We start from the raw sequence: 11,530 nt of genomic DNA, 5'->3' as shown, positions 1-11,530 counted from the left end.
TCATCTCTCTCTCTCTCTCTCTCTCTCTCTCTCTCTCTCTCTCTCTCTCTCTCTCTCTCTCTCAAATGGTACACAACTACAGCTGCTAGGTATGTGTGTGTGTGTGTGTGTGTGTGTGTGTGTGTGTGTGTGTGTGTGTGCTATCAGAGTAGTGGTAATGCGTGAAGGAGCCAGTGAGTGGTGGTGTTAGATAAGCAGTCAGACTTATGGAATGGCTTTGCTACCCTCCTGTATGTGCTTGTTACCTACACTGTCACTTCACCTTACCATCACCACCCTCTCATAATTTTTATATAACTAAACTGTACAGTTCGAGATCCGCATTTTAAACTCATACCTTATATATAGATAGATATAGATAGATAGATTGATATATATATATATATATATATATATATATATATATGAAAGCTATATCACACGATCTCGTGATGACAAATATGCTGTGTAAACTAGCAAGAAAATAATAGGCAGAGAACCAATAAATTTTCGTATGTACGGTATTTCAAGACGTCCTCAGGTTCACCCTGAAGACGTCTTGAAATACAGATGAAAGTTTGGTGGTTCTTTCCCTTTAATTTTCCTGGGAGTTTACACTGTGTGTGTGTGTGTGTATATATATATATATATATATATATATATATATATATATATATATATATATATATATATATATATATAAAGAATAGACCACACGTACGTGCGATATAACTCGCTAGGAAACAGAAACGAGAAATACCGAGTTTTCGTCTATTGTTTCAAGACATCGTTGAAGAAATCAAGATGTCTTGAAACAACATTCGAAAGCTCCATATTCTTCGTCTCTGTTTCCTGGTCAGTTATACCACAAAATTATACTTTGTTGCATAAGTGGAGGCCACAAATCCAATGCCAGACCAAAATAATGTTAAGAGTTGCTATACTGTACATCCTTAATTAAAGATCCGTTTCTGTTTTCCGAGTGACTGATAAGCAGAGTTCAAACAGTACAAAGGTTTTAAGCAAAATTTTCCTACTGTTACAAAAAAAAAATAATAATAAAAATAAAACAAAAACAGCTTTTCCTCAATTACATATCACATGGGATCCAGGGGTGTCACTGTCTCTCGTCGCTGCTCTTGCAAGGTCTTATATTCAACACAACCACAACGCTATCACAGCACCACCACGAGCAAGCCAGGACGAGGCGGCGCACGTCTTCACCTACCCCTATCCAAGCGCACACTGACAAACTCTGGCGCGAGATGGTAACTTTATACCTTAGACCCGTCACACCAAGGACGTCATTTTCAGTGCGTACTCCTGCTACCTCCAGACGATTTTATTCGATCTTGCAATTTTCTCAGGTACTGACAGGATTAATGAAGGAGATATCTAACCCCCCCGGCTCGATAAGCAGACAGGAGTCAAATTAATCATCTCTAGGAATAAGTACTGTACATTAACACTTCATTTCTTTTTTACATATGCCCAACTCTGGACCTTGGCTTAATAACCCATTCCCTGAGGCCCAACAATCCTACGTAGTTCACCGTCACGTGCCACCACTTCGGCGCTGACATCCACCATCCATACTGAATACATACATACACGCTTGGGCTGTCTCATGCAGGACTGGTGTATGCCATATTAATGTACTTACTCCTAGTATTATTTTAAGAAACACCAGGCTGAGCTACCTGGAGTCGTCGTCGAGTACTTATTGATACTGAGTAACAGCTGCCTAAGCCCAAGCATCACTGGCTGCACTGGGAACTTAAATCTTTCTTCATGGAAAAGTTAGAGGCAAGCTGTAGATAGACACCGGTCTGTACACTGTGACGGGCCTGTTGATGGTACCAAGTCTGGGTGTGGGATATTCATTAGGGATTATACATCTCCTACACATTACGTGGACACCGTAGGCTAGTCTCAGAAAGACTTCCTGATCGTCTTTCTTCTACAAAGGGACAACTATATTCTATGGAAGAGGTGTTTGATTGTGTTGCATCTTTACCTAAGGATGTCCTTTTTTTTTTTTTTTTGTATGGTCATGGAGCTCTATAAGAATTACTGTCTGATACTCCCACAAACTGTGAGGTAGTCAGCAGAATTCCTTCCCATGCTTGGTTACCCTTCAATGAAAAGGCTGATTATTTGGCTCATATATAGCTCTGCTTCTCTGTTCTCCTGATATTAATGCTGGATATAGTTATACTTATGTCAAGAGCATAATAACTCTGCTGTTAGTCATGATTTTACCAGACAGCTTCATGCTATCATAGAAAATAGTACTACTGGCTCTTCTGTATGTGAACGTATCTCAGAATACTCAGGAAACATACGGCCAAAGAGTAGAACTTATGACGTCGTTATGAGACCGAGACTTGGTTATAAATATTATTGGGAATTCACTTGAGATGCCCCGTCCCTCGAGCAGTTTGTGGTGCACCTGCAGCACACACATTGCATCACTGTATTTTGGAATGTACCATAATTGCCTAATAATGAAATCCACAACTTAGTACGCTGATTGAGCAAATCTTATGGTTAACCAATAAGAAAATGTAAATTTATATTCTTCGTCAATATCCTGAATTTGCACCAAGGTTTTGAAAGCCTTATATTCTTTACCCATGTGATTACACCTCTTGGTTATTTTAAAATCTTGCATTAATTACATTTCTCATTAAACACTGTATTAATTACGTTTCTCAGTACATCTCTTTTTACTGAAGGGTGTGTGAGACAAGATTCACCACTTCATTTTGTTGTACGCTGTATGCCCTTTGTAACCACGGATTTTCTTCAGCTATATTTGCTAAAGGTTTGTGGCTTTGACCCATCACCTCCTTTTGTTGTATAGTGAACTCGATGCTTTTACAACAATAAACAATTCAGCTCAATGAAAAATATATTACCGTGGTTGAGATTATCCCCGTCAACCTAAGGGACAATTTTTGGTTCATTTTTACTCAAAGGCTTAATATCTTGACTCCAGTGACCTTTTTGTGTATTTATATGTGCTCTTGCCAAACGATTTTATTAAGTCTGAGAGCGTCCTCGTAGCGAAGGGGTTAATGAAGGCTATGTATAACCCCTCCACCTCGGAAAAAAAAAAGTTGAATAAAATCGTCCTTAGATGGCCAAATATCCGTCATTCACTGGGAAGGAAAGCGTCGTCAGCTCAAGATCGTCATTTTTACTTATTTCTCGATACTTCCAGACGATTTTATTTAACTAACGATAGACTTTGAATTGGAGGGGTTTGATACAGCATTAACTCCTTCACCGCCTGAATAAAATCGTCTGGTGGTAAAGGAAAATAGAAACGTCATCTGTTATCAATATGTACCCTGCATCACTTATTTCCTACTCCAGCTGCCACACCCGCGCCCACACCAGGAGACTGAGCCGTTCCCAGAAAAAGGTACTGCCGGGAGAGTCTCTAGAGGAGCGCAATTTATGGGCCACCGTGTACATATAAAAAAGAAAGAAAAATAAAATATATATACATACTTTGCAATATATCTCCGGCTTCCCCTTGTCAATCTCATGCCCAATTTTGTATGTAAATTTTGCCACTTCGGGACGGTTTTATTGATCTTAGTAAAGGAATCTACTATTAAAGGGGTTAATGAAGAACTTAATTACTGCTCCAAGACGATTTTATTCATCTTGGGGGACGTCGTTCTTGCTGGGGGAGGTCAATCAAAGCTGTCTCTAAATCCCTCACTCCAAAATTTTCTCCCAAAGTAAAATCACTTGAGCACTAGCTGGGATAAAGGAGTGAGAGGGATTTGTTACTTTATTTATTTAGTACTTTATTACTTTATTTATTTATTACTTTCCGGTGAGTCAGTATCCCCCTTTTTGTTGACGTAGGAAGTGTCATTATGGGTGGAAAAGGATGCTTGCACAGTGTATGGCAATTATTCACGCCAGAGTTGCCAGTTTGCCATGTATTTCCGGCCAGTGTCCCCTGCTGTATTTAGGACTGTGTAGGATTTCAGATTAAATACCAAGGAATTATAAAAAGAAAATATATATGAAAAATAAATGACTATCCGGACATCCATGAGTCATAACTTGGTGTTTTTTTTTTTTGTTTTTTACAGGACGTGGTGCTTTTTTCGTTTTTTTTTTTTTTTTTTTAAGGAAGGTGTTACTGAAAACCTGTTTGACGAGGTGTTAAGGCCGAGAGAGAGAGAGAGAGAGAGAAAACAAGCACGACTTTGAGGGATGAAATGTACAAAAGGAAGTGAGTAAGTGAGTTAGAAGGAATGAAAACAGAGAGAGAGAGAGGGAGAGAGAGAGAGCCGAATGAAATCCAGTCAACACAAGCAGACGTGAGAGATATTAGTAAAGTTCTCTCTCTCTCTCTCTCTCTCTCTCTCTCTCTCTCTCTCTCTCACTTTTTGTCTCGCTTACTCACGCTCACTCTCTCACATTCTGTCACTGATACCATTAGTCGTCTCTCTCTCTCTCTCTCTCTCTCTCTCTCTCTCTCTCTCTCTCTCTCTCTCTCTCTTATACTAACACCATCATCAGCAAAATCACCATCATTAAGACATCACTAATTACAGAGTGGGTTTGATGGAGAGAGAGAGAAAGACAGACAGACAGACAGACATAGATTAAAGGCTGCGTACAAAATATCTGAGTGTTTTTGAGCATGTGTGTGTGTGTGTGTGTGTGTGTGTGTGTGTGTGTGTGTGTGTGTGTGTGTGTGTGTGCATAATAGAGTATGTGTGAGTGCATAGTCTGTGTGTGTGTGTGTGTGTGTGTGTGTGTGTGTGTGTGTGTGGGTGTGGGTGTGCATAATAATGTATGTGTGAGTGCATAGTACTGTGTGTGTGTGTGTGTGTGTGTGTGTGTGTGTGTGTGTGTGTGTGTGTGTGTGCATAATAGCGTATGTGTGAGTGCATAGTAGTGTATGTGTGTGTATACGTATGTTTACAAACAGCCTGAGAGGTATGTAAACAGCTGCGTGGTGCCCAACACACACCCACACCTACTGTACACACACCACTCACCCACCCATCCACCCACCCAACCACACACACACACACCTACTATTACAACTACCACTACTACTACGACTACTATTCATTTACAACCAGAACTACAGCTACAACTATTACTACTCTCTCTCTCTCTCTCTCTCTCTCTCTCTCTCTCTCTCTCTCTCATAGCGCTCCACTAGGAACTCGCCTGATGTTCTCTTAAGCACCTTTAGGACGGCTCATTCTGCTGCTATGGGCGTGGATGTTGCAGTGGGAGTAGGAAATGAATAAATGATACAAGTTAGACACTGATAACGCTGATTAAGCCTTCCCCACAGTATATGGGAGAGCTTTTGCCTGGAGGAGGAGCTTTATCATTATAGGAGCGATTCTGTATGCAACAATATTCAAATTCAAACATCACTTAACCACAGACGATTCATATATTTTATTTTGGAGAGAATTTTCGAAGTGGTGGGGTTAGATACAGCCTCCATTAACACCTTCAGTCCAAAAATTCTTTCCTAAGTCGAATAAAATCGCCTAGAAATAGCAGCAAAGACATAAAATAAATCCTGCCAACTTGTTCCTTGGGGTCAACAGCACATCTAACTCCTGATAAATATTTCTTTTGCAGTGTTTATTTGCCGTGAGCACTGGGACGGGTTTTTATGATTAAACTTAAGGTCGCATTTATAACAGTTCCCAGGGAGTATTTACGATATACACATTCATAAAACTTCATTAATATCACACGTCGTTTTGTCCTCCGTGTTGTTTTCACATTTGTATTCACCTTCATTTGATTGTGATTTTTGTGTCCGACACTGGAAATAGGATTAATAGCCCTACCCCTGAGGCCCAGCAGTCCTCCTCCTCCGTACTTCAACTCCACATGTCACTACTTTGGCGCTAACACCCACCTTCCATATGGAGTACATGCTAGGACTGTCTTATACAGATTGGAATAAAAAAATGTGAACCGGGTGGACTGCAGGCTTACGTTGTCCTTCTCCTACGGTCCATCATCCTCTTCTCGGGGAATAGGTAGGTAACTGAGGGAAGTTTTTACACCCAGAAAGTTATATCAGTGCCACGACATGAAGGCGTCCCTCTCCAGCGCCTGTAGCTGTATAAGTGAAGACAAACATACATATATACAAGCACGTACACACATCAAACTTAGAACCGCATCCACATAAGACCCTAATTCCTAATGAAGTCTGAATCATTATTTTCACGTGACCCACTTTGTTTTTCGCATACTTCATTGCCTGACTTATTCCATTTGTTTCAGTGTTGCCTCACCTGTTGTTCTCTTTCGTTTCTTAATGTTTCGACAATTTTCACACTGACAACGATAAACAGTGAAAACAAACCACTAAAAAGAAAAAAAAGAAAAGATAAGAATTAAACTGTTTTTGGTCTTCTGACTTGCCCGAATCTTCTTGGTAGGTAATAAAGGATAAAATGTAACAATGTAACCTAAATAATAGAAACTAATAAAAAATAACCTAAATTAAAATGATCTAAATTATCTTGCCTAACAATAAAAACCCTATCCTAACCCAACGTAGCCAAACCAAGGAGGACGAAAGTTGTTGGGTTGTAAAAAAAAATAAAAAAAAGAAGAAAAAGAAGAAGAAGAAGAACTTCAGGTTCAAATGAGAACTTTAAAAACAAAAACAGGCGGCGTATAACAAAATTAACTTTTGAAAATACACTTTATTATCAGTGTCACGATATTCACGACTTTTATACGACAGTTGGATATAACATTTTACTGCCTTTAAATCCTTATTCGTTTCGTAATTTCAGCCATTTGTTTACACTTGTCTGTGCGCCCAAATAGAGTGCCCGGGTAAGTACAAACTCGGCCCAGCACATACAAGGGCAACTCAGAGATAAATCGGCTCCGCAAAGAAGAGAAATTCAAGTTATCAGCCGTGAGACCCGAGATGTACCGAGGGCGAACATGTCCAACCATTACCGAGCCGAGATCGTCTTCACCCTAGTACGGGAGTGCCGAATATGCTTATCTGAGAGGGACTGGTTTTCGTGAGTCTCATCTGCTTTGTTAACTCTCTCTCTCTCTCTCTCTCTCTCTCTCTCTCTCTCTCTCTCCACATTTTCAATCCACACACTTTCCAATACACCTTGTCTCTCAGTCTTCTCACCTATTTAATAATCTACCTACCTACCTACCTTCCTACCTACGAGTCTGCCTGCCTACCCTCCTACCTACCTGTTTACCCACCAACCTACCTACTTACCAACCTTCGACCTACTACCTCCCCACCAACCAAACAACTAACCAACCAACCAGACAACCTGCCTACCTGTCTATCTACCACTTTATCTACCATTCAACTTACCTACCTACCTACCGACCTACCTACCATCCTGCCTATCTACCTGTTTACGTTCTTATGAAGCCGCTTATATATCTCCCTACTTACCTACCTACCTACCTAGTTACTTATCTACCAATCTACTCATCTCCCCCTTCTCTCTCTCTCTCTCTCTCTCTCTCTCTCTCTCTCTCTCTCTCTCTCTCTCTCTCAGCACTCCACATCACTTCCTTTGTTTACATTTAAGACCAAGACGTGCGAACTGGAAAATCCGGTTTGAAGACGGAACTCGGCAATTAGCTATTGTTCGAATTTAAACACGAACGAAAATTCCAGAACCTCGAGGCTAGTTCAGATCAAGCACAATCAAACAAACAAACAAACAAAAAAGCAATACCACAAAGAATGGATCGTAAAATGGCAGGAAATAAGCTCATGGCCGAAAACTGCAACCGCCGCCTAACAACCAACTAATGAACTCGAGATGTCCTAGATGCCTATGCGTTGTGTGAGGGTTTGTGGACGAGGGGCCTTAATGAGTACTATTATCAGGTTCGTATCCCGTCTCTGTCATTCTGCCGCTCTGACCAAAACCAGCCAAGCCCTTCTCCTAGACTGATTTAACCTTCATGTCGAGGACATCTTCCCAAACGATTTATTTTGTGTACTGCACTCTATTATTCTCTCTCTCTCTCTCTCTCTCTCTCTCTCTCTCTCTCTCTCTCTCTCTCTCTCTTACATTAATGTCGACCTACTTTGGATCCAGAATACCTGTTTATCTAGCTATCTGTCTGTCTGTCTGTTTATAGCCAGACGTTTTAATCTCAGGGCTACGGGGGCTGGGGTGGGCCCTGAACAAAACCCCTCCATGTCACCCTGTTCTCCGCCATCAGGATGAATTTTAACTCACACTACCTTCAGTCATATGTCTCTTCAAATCGTCCCACCACCATATCCCCAATCCATCTCTTCTCCTCTACCTCGTTCATACTCATTTCAGATCTCCATAGCCTCTCACACTCCGTCCCACATGACCAAACATTCCAGTGCGTCCCTAAAACATACCCATCATACTAAAAACGGGCTAAATATATCGGTGAGGCAGAGGGACAGTCAAGTGTAAGCCAACGCAAAGGGATAAACACTGGCACAGGATATTTCGTCACGTCTCTCCCAAAGCGAATCGTTTTGCATAGTATACGCCTACATTATGTCTCTACTCGCTCTAATGGTGTAATTTTCATTATACTTTTGCCCTATTCAAACGATCATTATAGCGGCAGTGTGTCGGAGTGTAAGCGACCGCCGTGTCCAGCCTCCCGCCTTATTGGGTGAGAGGAGACGGTACCACAGCACTGGATCTGGCCGCCGACTGATGCCAAGGGATAAATACTCGTTTCCAGTGTTGTTCTGTCGCCGTATTCACAGACTCTCCTAAGCTTCAATGGTATTCAAGACTGCAGGCCTATACGTTTGTCTTCCTTTATGCAGCACCAAATACTTCACAATCAAATCAGAGTGTGTATTAAAGTAAAAAATACGAAAAGATCATCATCATCATCATCATCATCATCATCATCATCCAGACCTTCCTTCCCACCCTGTGACGATGGGATCTTTTATAAATTCTGACCAACAGTTTTTGTACAGCCTGGGTACACACAGATAGTCTAACAGAATGAACAAGACAAAAAGCATCCTCCATAGCCGCACCCACCCCTGACATCGTGACCATTGTGAGGGTGCATGATCCCACCTTGCCTAAAATCTGGTCCGTGTGAAGGTCTACCATTGTGCATGTTATCGTTTTCCATACACACCTCCTATAAGGCCAGGACCCCATCCTTCAAGAAGATACAGTAACTCAATCAGCGAGTGAGTTGAGAAGCGAGTCAGTAACACAGGAACAAACACTATCTGGTCTCCTTTGTGGATGAAGGGGAAAAAAATAATAGAAAATAAATTCTGAAGTTTCCATCTATCTACCTTTTTGCCACAGTAGACGAGTGAGTGGCTGCCTGCCCGATAGTGCCAGGGTTCGAATCCTGGTACGGACAGCTGGCACCTCACTGGAATTAGGTGTCCATCCATCCTATGAGGGTTGGTAGCCAAATGGGTGCCTAAGGCGGCACACAGGAAAGGTAAGTGTAATGTTATTATTAAGTTTTATATTATTATTATTATTATTATTATTATTATTATTATGACTACTACTACTACTACTACTACTACTACTATTAGCCTATTACTAGTGTGGTAGGTGGCAGCGACCATCATCCACTCACATGATGTAATGTTGTCTATTTCATCCTTCACCCATATCAATCTTTTTCTGTCTCCTATTTCCCTCATCGTCTTTTCAAACTACAGGGGCTTGTTAGTCTTCATCAATCCGTTCACTACAAGAACTTGCTTTGTTTTCTACATTTGCCCTCCCTAGATGCTCTTATTACAAACATCTCTACTACATGGCTGTGTTTTGTGTATATCCTCACTATTTCCTGCCGATCATTTTCAATTCTGGAGACACCTTTCCAGACTCTAACCTTAGCCTTCATTACCTTCTTCACCAAAAGATCATTTCCCTTTAGGATGAACAAAACCTGATTTAAAAAGAAAAATGGCATTGTGGGACTGGAGGGGGTAAAGAGATGTGATCCTTCGTGTGCACAGAGATGGCAGCTATGGTAATTGTGGAGTGTGCCGAGTATGTTTCTGATTATACCACCGCCAGCTCCCTAACCCTCTAAATATCACAGCAGCAACGAATTGAATTCCCCATTAAGGCTATCTGATCCTGGAAATGAGAATTAACAGCTGTCGTAATCATAGGGTGTGCCAAGTACGTTTCTGATTATACCACCGCCAGCTTCCTAACCCTCTAAATATCACGGCAGTAACGTATGTAGCACTGGATTCCACACTAAGGCTATCTGATCCTTCGTCTACACAGGTAAAAGTCCAACAGGTGTGGTAAACAAGAGGAATGTTATAAATTCCAATTGCCACTGGGTTCTGTATCGACACTACGGCTGATAAACGCAGTATGGGGATCCAAACCCATACCTGGAGGATTGGTGTCTATGGCTCGCCGTGTTAATATTACCAATTTAGCTTTCTTTTTTTTTTTTTTCGCTGGACGAGACATTTTCTGCCACTTGGCGACAAGTTTTTAACTTCTAGCAGCAAGAAATTTGGAAATTTTCTAGAGAATTCTACAAATATCTAAAGATTAGAGTATAGTTTGTGTGTGTGTGTGTGTGTGTGTGTGTGTGTGTGTGTGTGTGTGTGTGTGTGTGTGTGTGTGTGATAATATGGAGATACTTCGAATTAGCGGCATTCTAGCGACTTCAGAGGGTAAGTTTAGCGATATTTGTGGCTCTGGGTTGGACAACCTTTTTTTTTTTTTTTTTTTTTTCCCACCTGTTAACCTTCTTCAGCTTGAGGCTTTTCGAACTAAAGATGTTAATTTCACCCTTCATAAACCTTTTCAGACCCATAAGAAAAACCTCTGTTTCATTCTTCTAGTCTTCAGACAACTGCACCCAGCTTAGAGGCGTCTAGGAATGGAAGAGTTCATCCTTCATTAACCTTTTTAGCCCCAAGACGGTCTGTATTTTTCGTCGTTGTTATCTTTAGACATTTGCAACCAGCTTAGAGAGAGGCTTCTAGGAATGGAGGAGTTAGCTGTAGCCTTCATTGCCTTCACTATCAGGACGTCAGTGTTTTATTCCTGCTGCCAAGTAACGGTTTTATTCACCTTGAGAGAGGCATCATGAACTAAAGGGTTTAGGTATATTCTTTACTAATAACTTCAGGTGGTAGTGGCGGTGACCATCATCCACTCACTGAATGTTGTGCTACCCACCTCTTCCTTCACCTTCATCACTCATTTTCTGTGTGCCCTCCTCTCGCCCTTTTTTCTTCCATCCTTTCTGTCACATTTTATTACTCTTCTTTCCACTTCAAATGTCTTTACACTGAATAACAAGTCCAATGGTTTCCTGCAACCCAAGAAATCATTTACAACGCAAGGTGGTAACCATGTAACCAAATAACGGAGTGATGTGGAGCCTACAATGACGCCCCTAGACACAAATGCGGCGTGACGTCCACCCAGGAACCAAACCTCCACATTCTTCCCCGCGCTTCGCTGTGGCAAGGCAGGGAAACATCGATACACTGCACGGGACG

This window comes from Coenobita brevimanus, chromosome 64 (genome assembly GCF_032717465.1).
Source record: "Coenobita brevimanus isolate Jiangsu-jjx chromosome 64, ASM3271746v2, whole genome shotgun sequence".
Classification (NCBI taxonomy): domain Eukaryota; kingdom Metazoa; phylum Arthropoda; class Malacostraca; order Decapoda; family Coenobitidae; genus Coenobita; species Coenobita brevimanus.
This window is presented reverse-complemented; position numbering follows the sequence as displayed.